The sequence below is a fragment of the Triturus cristatus genome, chromosome 6 (genome assembly GCF_964204655.1).
Source record: "Triturus cristatus chromosome 6, aTriCri1.1, whole genome shotgun sequence".
Taxonomy (NCBI): Eukaryota; Metazoa; Chordata; class Amphibia; order Caudata; family Salamandridae; genus Triturus; species Triturus cristatus.
The window spans coordinates 1,733,454,265-1,733,462,257 of NC_140589.1; positions in this window are offsets into that span (position 1 = coordinate 1,733,454,265).

Here is a 7,993-nt window from a genome sequence, read left to right on the forward strand (position 1 = left end):
ATCACATAGCGTGGGGACGGATATGTACGGACCGTACCCCCACCCCGTATGCATGGAGCGTACCCCCACCCCAACAGTGTAAGTACGACCCGTACCCTCACCTGCGTATGCAAGGAGCGTACCCCCCATGCCAACAGTGTAAGTACGACACGTACCCCCACCCGCGTATGCAAGGAGCGTACCACCAACCCCAACAGTGTAAGTACGACCCGTACCCCCACCCGCGTACATATGGAGCGTACCCCCACCCCAACAGTGTAAGTACGATCCGTACCCTCACCTCGAATGCATGGAGCGTACCCCACCCCAACAGTGTAAGTACGACCCGTACCCTCACCTCGAATGCATGGAGCGTACCCCCCATGCAAACATTGTACGTACGACACGTACCCCCACCCGCGTACGTATGGAGCGTACCCCCTCCCCAACAGTGTAAGTACGATCCGTACCCTCACCTCGAATGCATGGAGCGTACCCCCACCCCAACAGTGTAAGTACGACCCGTACCCTCACCTCGAATGCATGGAGCATACCCCCCATGCAAACATTGTACGTACGACACGTACCCTCACCCGCGGACGTATGGAGCGTACCCCCCACCCCAACAGTGTAAGTACGACACGTACCCCCACCTCGAATGCATGGAGCGTACCCACATCCGTGTATGTCATGAGCGTACATATTGTGAAATAGATGGGGTGTGTGCAGAGTCCTCCCAGCAGTGCCCTGAGACAGGAGGGGTGGGTGCCTAACACTCCCAGCAGTGCCCTGAGACACGAGGGGTGTGTGCAGAGTCCTCCCAGCAGTGCCCTGAGACAGGAGGGGTGGGTGCCTAACACTCCCAGCAGTGCCCAGAGACAGGAGGGGTGGGTGCAGAGTCCTCCCAGCAGTGCCCTGAGACAGGAGGGGTGGGTGCCTAACACTCCCAGCAGTGCCCTGAGACAGGAGGGGTGGGTGCCTATCACTCCCAGCAGTGCCCAGAGGCAGGAGGGGTGTGTGCAGAGGCCTCCCAGCAGTGCCCAGAGTCAGAAGGGGTGTGTGCAGAGTCCTCCCAGCAGTGCCCTGACACAGGAGGGGTGGGTGCCTAACACTCCCAGCAGTGCCCAGAGGCAGGAGGGGTGTGTGCAGAGGCCTCCCAGCAGTGCCCAGAGTCAGGAGGGGTGTGTGCAGAGTCCTCCCAGCAGTGCCCTTACACAGGAGGGGTGGGTGCCTAACACTCACAGCAGTGCCCAGAGACAGGAGGGGTGGGTGCAGAGTCCTCCCAGCAGTGCCCTGAGACAGGAGGGGTGGTTGCCTAACACTCCCAGCAGTGCCCTGAGACAGGAGGGGTGGGTGCAGAGTCCTCCCAGCAGTGCCCTGAGACAGGAGGGGTGGGTGCCTAACACTCCCAGCAGTGCCCTGAGACAGGAGGGGTGTGCGCAGAGTCCTCCCAGCAGTGCCCTGAGACAGGAGGGGTGTGTGCAGAGTCCTCCCAGCAGGGCCCTGAGACAGGAGGGGTGTGTGCAGAGTCCTCCCAGCAGTGCCCTGAGACAGGAGGGGTGGGTGCCTAACACTCCCAGCAGTGCCCTGAGACAGGAGGGGTGTGTGCAGAGTCCTCCCAGCAGTGCCCTGAGACAGGAGGGGTGTGTGCAGAGTCCTCCCAGCAGGGCCCTGAGACTGGAGGGGTGTGTGCAGAGTCCTCCCAGCAGTGCCCTGAGACAGGAGGGGTGGGTGCCTAACACTCCCAGCAGTGCCCTGAGACAGGAGGGGTGTGTGCAGAGTCCTCCCAACAGTGCTCTGAGACAGGAGGGGTGTGTGCAGAGTCCTCCCAGCAGGGCCCTGAGACAGGAGGGGTGTGTGCAGAGTCCTCCCAGCAGTGCCCTGAGACAGGAGGGGTGTGTGCAGAGTCCTCCCAGCAGTGCCCTGACACAGGAGGGGTGGGTGCCTAACACTCACAGCAGTGCCCAGAGACAGGAGGAGTGGGTGCAGAGTCCTCCCAGCAGGGCCCTGAGACAGGAGGGGTGTGTGCAGAGTCCTCCCAGCAGTGCCCTGAGACAAGGAGGGGTGTGTGCAGAGTCCTCCCAGCAATGCCCTGACACAGGAGGGGTGGGTGCCTAACACTCACAGCAGTGCCCAGAGACAGGAGGGGTGTGTGCAGAGTCCTCCCAGCAGGGCCCTGAGACAGGAGGGGTGTGTGCAGAGTCCTCCCAGCAGTGCCCTGAGACAGGAGGGGTGGGTGCCTAACACTCCCAGCAGTGCCCAGAGACAGGAGGGGTGGGTGCCTATCACTCCCAGCAGTGCCCATGGAACGCAAAGGGTGGAGTAGCCACAGATACCATGCCCACAAATGTCAGTCAGGTGCACAAAGACCCTGCTGTACATGTACCACATGTGTGCGAGGCTGGGAGTATACGCATGCATAGGGCCAAAAAGAAAACATGTACACATGAAGTCATGTCAATAGTCCACATACACAAGTACAATGACTACCAAGGATGCCACGAATGATGCAGGTGGAGAATGGCTCAGCATGCATGTGCAAAGTTGAAGGAGTCCGTCACACACCCAGCTAATGTACACACAGCTCGGCGCTAAATATTGGGAACACCCTGCAGGGAAGAAGTCAGGGTACACAGAGGAAGGAAAACACCTTGGGACAATTGCAACATGCAGCAACTGCTTACATTAATTGAGAAAGCTAGCTAACACCGTGTGATGGCACACAGATCCCATGGTCCCCCCTATGAGCAGCACACTACTACATTTCCCACACACCCAACACATGAACACCACCCACAACCATGTAGCAGCCCCACCGACAGCAATGCCAGCAAAGCAGGAGTGTTCCAAGGGCAAAAAATAAATAGCTTTATTCAGCATGATCCAAAAACTGGTATGTAGGAAGTTCAATATTTACAAAGCCCATAGGGCAGTCCAGGAGTCACAGCTGGATGGGGGACACAGTGGGATGCGTGTCCCCTAGCTTGCCTGCACAGTTACAAGCCGTTGTCTTCCACAGGGGTGAGGGCATCAAGTGGGGGGGAATGAACAGGCACCGCAGGGACAGGAGGGCGAAGGGTAGGCGACGTGGGTGCAGGGATGGAGGACTCCACCACAGGGGGTGGGGCAGGGCCAAAGGTGGATTCTAGGAGCGCGCTGCACACCTCGGCAAGGTCCTCCAGGGACTCCCCTGCACCCGAAGGAACCACAGGCCCCAAGGAGGGGGGGGGTCAGAGGGATGGGTCGCAGCGCCACTGGGGGAGGGTGTGGACAGGGGGGGGGACTCAAGCACCCTGACCGTGGACTTCCTTGACCGCTTGCGGGGTGGTGTCACTGTGGGGCTCAGGGACAGAGCGGCCATGAAGGAGTCTTTGGGGGAGATGTGGCCAGGAGAGCTGAGGGGAGGGGATTTGGAGGGAGTGGATTGGGTGGAATGCGGACTCCCACTCTGGCTGCGTGTCACACGTTTGCCCCCCGACCCAGTGGGTGTGCCTACTTCACCCTGTATGTGCGTGTCAGGAGGTGTGCGGCGGACCTTCCCTGCTGGTGTGGTGCCTGTGTCTGTTGTGGTGGGTGCATACTTACGTCTGTGTGTATGTGGGACAGGCATGGGAGTGGGAAGTGTGGAAGGAGCAGGGGTAGGGGGTGGGACGTAGCGCTGCAGGAGACCCACTGCTGCAGTCAGTGTGGAGTCTATGGACCTCAGCAAGTTGCGTTGGTCAGTGTTAGACGGCGACCTCAGAGGAGCCCGGAAGGGGGTCCTGACTTCCCTGAGTCCCACCCGTGTAGTATTGTAGCCGGGCACTGGCGAGAGATTCCCCAGGGGGAGGAATCTCGCAACAAGGATCGTACTTCTGGCACCACACGACACAGAGAGACCACACTGGGTATTCCCAGAAACAAGCTTTATCAAATAGGTATCACTGCAAATATGTACACGGCGAGCACGGGCTCAAGAGTCTCGGAAAGGTAGGGGGTAGCGGGACTGTCTCTGGTAACGGTTCAAAGCAGGGACGTATCCGGCGCACAGCTCACAATCCTCGAGCTGGGGGATACGTGGTCGGAGTCGGGGTCCGGCGGGACCGTGAGAGTCTGGGGGAGCCGCGAGTCACTCAGCGGGCTCAGGTACAGGTTCGGAGGTCTTACGATCTTCAAGGAGCCGCGAGTCACTCAGCAGGGCTCAGGTACAAGTTCGGAGGTCTTACGATCTTCAGGGAGCCGCGAGTCACTCAGCAGGGCTCAGGTACAAGTTCGGAGGTCTTACGATCTTCAGGGAGCCGCGAGTCACTCAGCAGGGCTCAGGTACGAGTTCGGAGGTCTTACGATCTTCAGGGAGCCGCGAGTCACTCAGCAGGGCTCAGGTGGGTTCAAGTTCCAGGAGCCGCAACCACGTCAGCAGGCTCTCGTTGTTCCAGCGTCAAATCTGCCGGACAGTCTCAGAGCACCCCTTGTTATAGGTCGACCCCGCTTTGATGTCCGGAGTCTGCGCAGGCAGGGGTCTTGTCACCTGGGGGCCGCTTGTCGGGGTTTCCTGCTATTGTCTTTTGATCCTTTCAGGGCCGGGTCGGGAGGAGTCCCAGACACCCAGCAGGCACGGAGCCAGCCCGCAGGGAGGCCGGAGGGCCGATCGAAACCCATCGTCCCAGGGGAGTTCAGAGGTGCGATAGAAACTGCTCCTCCCTCTCTCATCCCCTGGAAGCGTGATGTCCTCCAGCCGGAGTGGCGCCTCGAGGCCCGGGTCGCGCTGGAGCCGGGCGGCCATCTTGTTGCATGGAGTGGGCACGCGGGCCCGGGGTGGCCGAAAGGAGAGAGGCCATGGACGGGGATGTCCGGGGTTGGTGCAGGTGTCCTGGTGGGAAAGGTCGGCTGGGCCGCGTGCTTGGGCTGCAGGCACCAGGTTTCGGTGGTGCGGGGGCACGGAGGGCCATTCTACGAGGCCGGGTCCAACAGTCAGCCTGCGATGAATGAATGCCCTCCAAGTATGCCTCCATGTTGTGGAGGACCTGGCTGTGGGCATGGAGGACATTAAGGATCGCAGTCTGACCAATCTGCAACTGCCGCTGGATGTCCACAGACTCAGCATTGGCGGCAGCAGTGGAGACAGGGGCAGGGGGTGCGGTGCCTGGCAGGAAGGAGACATGTGGTGACCGGGCACGTTGGGAAGGGACACGAGCAAGTGGGAGGCGGCTGATGCCAATGGAGGGGGCGGTGCGAGATGTAGGGCTGCTGTCAGATGGTGGTGCAGCCACTGCCCACTCGGAGAGATCATCCTCGGACCCGTCAGCTTCATACTCTGTTGTGCCAGTCGACAGGTCCCCGGGTTCACTCTCCCCCGCCTCTATCCCACTCGAAGTGCCAGGCACGATGCCACCGCTGGCACTGGTGCTCGGTCCCTCCGCGCCGTCTGTGTCCATGTCTCCCTCCGTGTCCCCCGAAGATGCTGTGGGCAGGGTGAAGGGACAGAAATTAATCATACACCTGTATACATATGTCACATGAGTCAAATCTACTTAGGTCACAGTGCATAGCCTGAAACAAAGGAAGAGTTACAACTACAAAACAAGGTACATATGTAGGCCCTGCAAGACACAGTTGTGTGACCCACCATGCCATGGAAAAACCATGGCGAGCATGACACAATAGCAAATGAGATGACATGGAATTTTGACTGAGGAGCAAGGCCCTGGGGACAATCCAGCACTGCATCTGCACCACACAGCGTGGCAGGCAATAGGGATGAGCAGGGACCACATCCAGGAACTAGAGGCACATGCAGCATAGGTAATACTGAGAACATGCCCACCCTGACTGGCACAATGCACCTTGAGTGTATGTCCAGACAAACATCACACACTGGCCAGTCCTAGCAAGGAGATAACAGGTCTTGACATGTAGGCCATGCCCGCACCACCCACCCCCTACATGAGACAAATCTGTGGAGACACAGGAAGCACTTACATCTCTTAGTCAGGGTGAAATACACATGGGATGCAAAACTTCAATATTGCACACAAACTACCCAAGGTGCGGCTGTCCAAATTATCATGAACAAATGGGCATCATCAGATGATTGCAACAAGACACAAAGGCAATGGCCACCGTGAGTATGTAATAGGAAAATCAGGTCAGGCTGTACAGTGGACACTTGTAATACATCTCACGTCAATATACATGGTGCCAGGGGACAATGGCACAGAGCACAACCTATGCTGTAGACACAGAGATTGTCGACATTCTCGGATTACACACATGATGCCTAGGAAAAGAAGGCGCCTGGGGACAGAAGTGGCCACACAACTCCATGCTCCTGAATGGGAATGACTGCAACACACGCTAACATCCCTGCACTATGCGTAACGCACAATCATGCACATCATGTCACAGGCCACCACATGGGACATGCCTGCTGGAAGGCCTCGCACTCGAGAGATTAACTCCCATGTCTGGAATCAGCATTAGTGCCAACTGACATGGAACCCACAAGTCCAGAACTGGACAGGGCACAGGCAAGGTCACTAAACCTGTTACACACCACCCCCACACATGATGCTGCAGGCATTGTACACTTGGAGAAGGTGTCAGGCAACATAACTTTGTGATGGAGTGACTACACAGAGACCAGGGAACACATTGCAAGGTGGGGAAGGGAGGCAGGAGAGCCCTGCAACACTGTGGGTAACAGGATCTGCACAGCACCATAAACCATGGAAGTGTATCCATGGAACAGTGCACTTACAAATGCTGGGGAAACACAACAAACACACACATGTACCTACCCCCTTCCGGCTGCTGCATCTCCTGTAGGCGCCTGTCCAAGTCAGGAAAGACCACCGCCAGCACACGTTTCTGGATGTGGGAGAGACGGCGGCGCCCGCGGTTCTTATGGCTCTCAGGTGAGTCCCCCAGCAGGACCCGTGCGATCCTCCGCGTCCAGCACCAGATATCCTGCCAGCGTTTCCTCACCTGGGACAGGCGCCGCTTCCGACCATCCGCACTCCTCACGGCGCTGACGGCGTCCAGCCATATCTGCTCCTTGGCAGAGGCGTCTACCTGTGAGGATGGACAAGTGACACTACATCAATACACCTGGCACATGTCACAGGGACACAGATTAGAACACATTCGCTGTTTACAACAAGGCATAGTATGCATCCAACGCATTGCACCTTTGTCATAGGGACATGATCCTCTGGGGGAAGGCCAAAAGCAGTACGTGCCATTGAAAGGACACAGGTGGAATGAGGGCAACTACACAATCAATGATCCAGGCTCACACTGTGCATCACACCCACCCCTCCTGTCTCAGGGCACTGCTGGGAGTGATAGGCCCCCACCCCTCCTGTCTCAGGGCACTGTTTGGAGTGATAGGCCCCCACCCCTCCTGTCTCAGGGCACTGCTGGGAGTGATAGGCCCCCACCCCTCCTGTCTCAGGGCACTGCTGGGAGTGATAGGCCCCCACCCCTCCTGTCTCAGGGCACTGCTGGGAGTGTTAGGCACCCACCCCTCCTGTCTCAGGGCACTGCTGGGAGGACTCTGCAAACACCCCTCCTGTCTCAGGGCACTGCTGGGAGTGATAGGCCCCCACCCCTCCTGTCTCAGGGCACTGCTGGGAGGGCTCTGCACACACCCCTCCTGTCTCAGGGCACTGCTGGGAGGACTCTGCACACACCCCTCCTGTCTCAGGGCACTGCTGGGAGTGATAGGCCCCCACCCCTCCTGTCTCAGGGCACTGCTGGGAGTGTTAGGCACCCACCCCTCCTGTCTCAGAGCACTGCTGGGAGGACTCTGCACACACCCCTCCTGTCTCAGGGCACTGCTGGGAGTGATAGGCCCCCACCCCTCCTGTCTCAGGGCACTGCTGGGAGGACTCTGCACACACCCCTCCTGTCTCAGGGCACTGCTGGGAGGACTCTGCACACACCCCTCCTGTCTCAGGGCACTGCTGGGAGTGATAGGCCCCCACCCCTCCTGTCTCAGGGCACTGCCGGGAGTGTTAGGCACCCACCCCTCCTG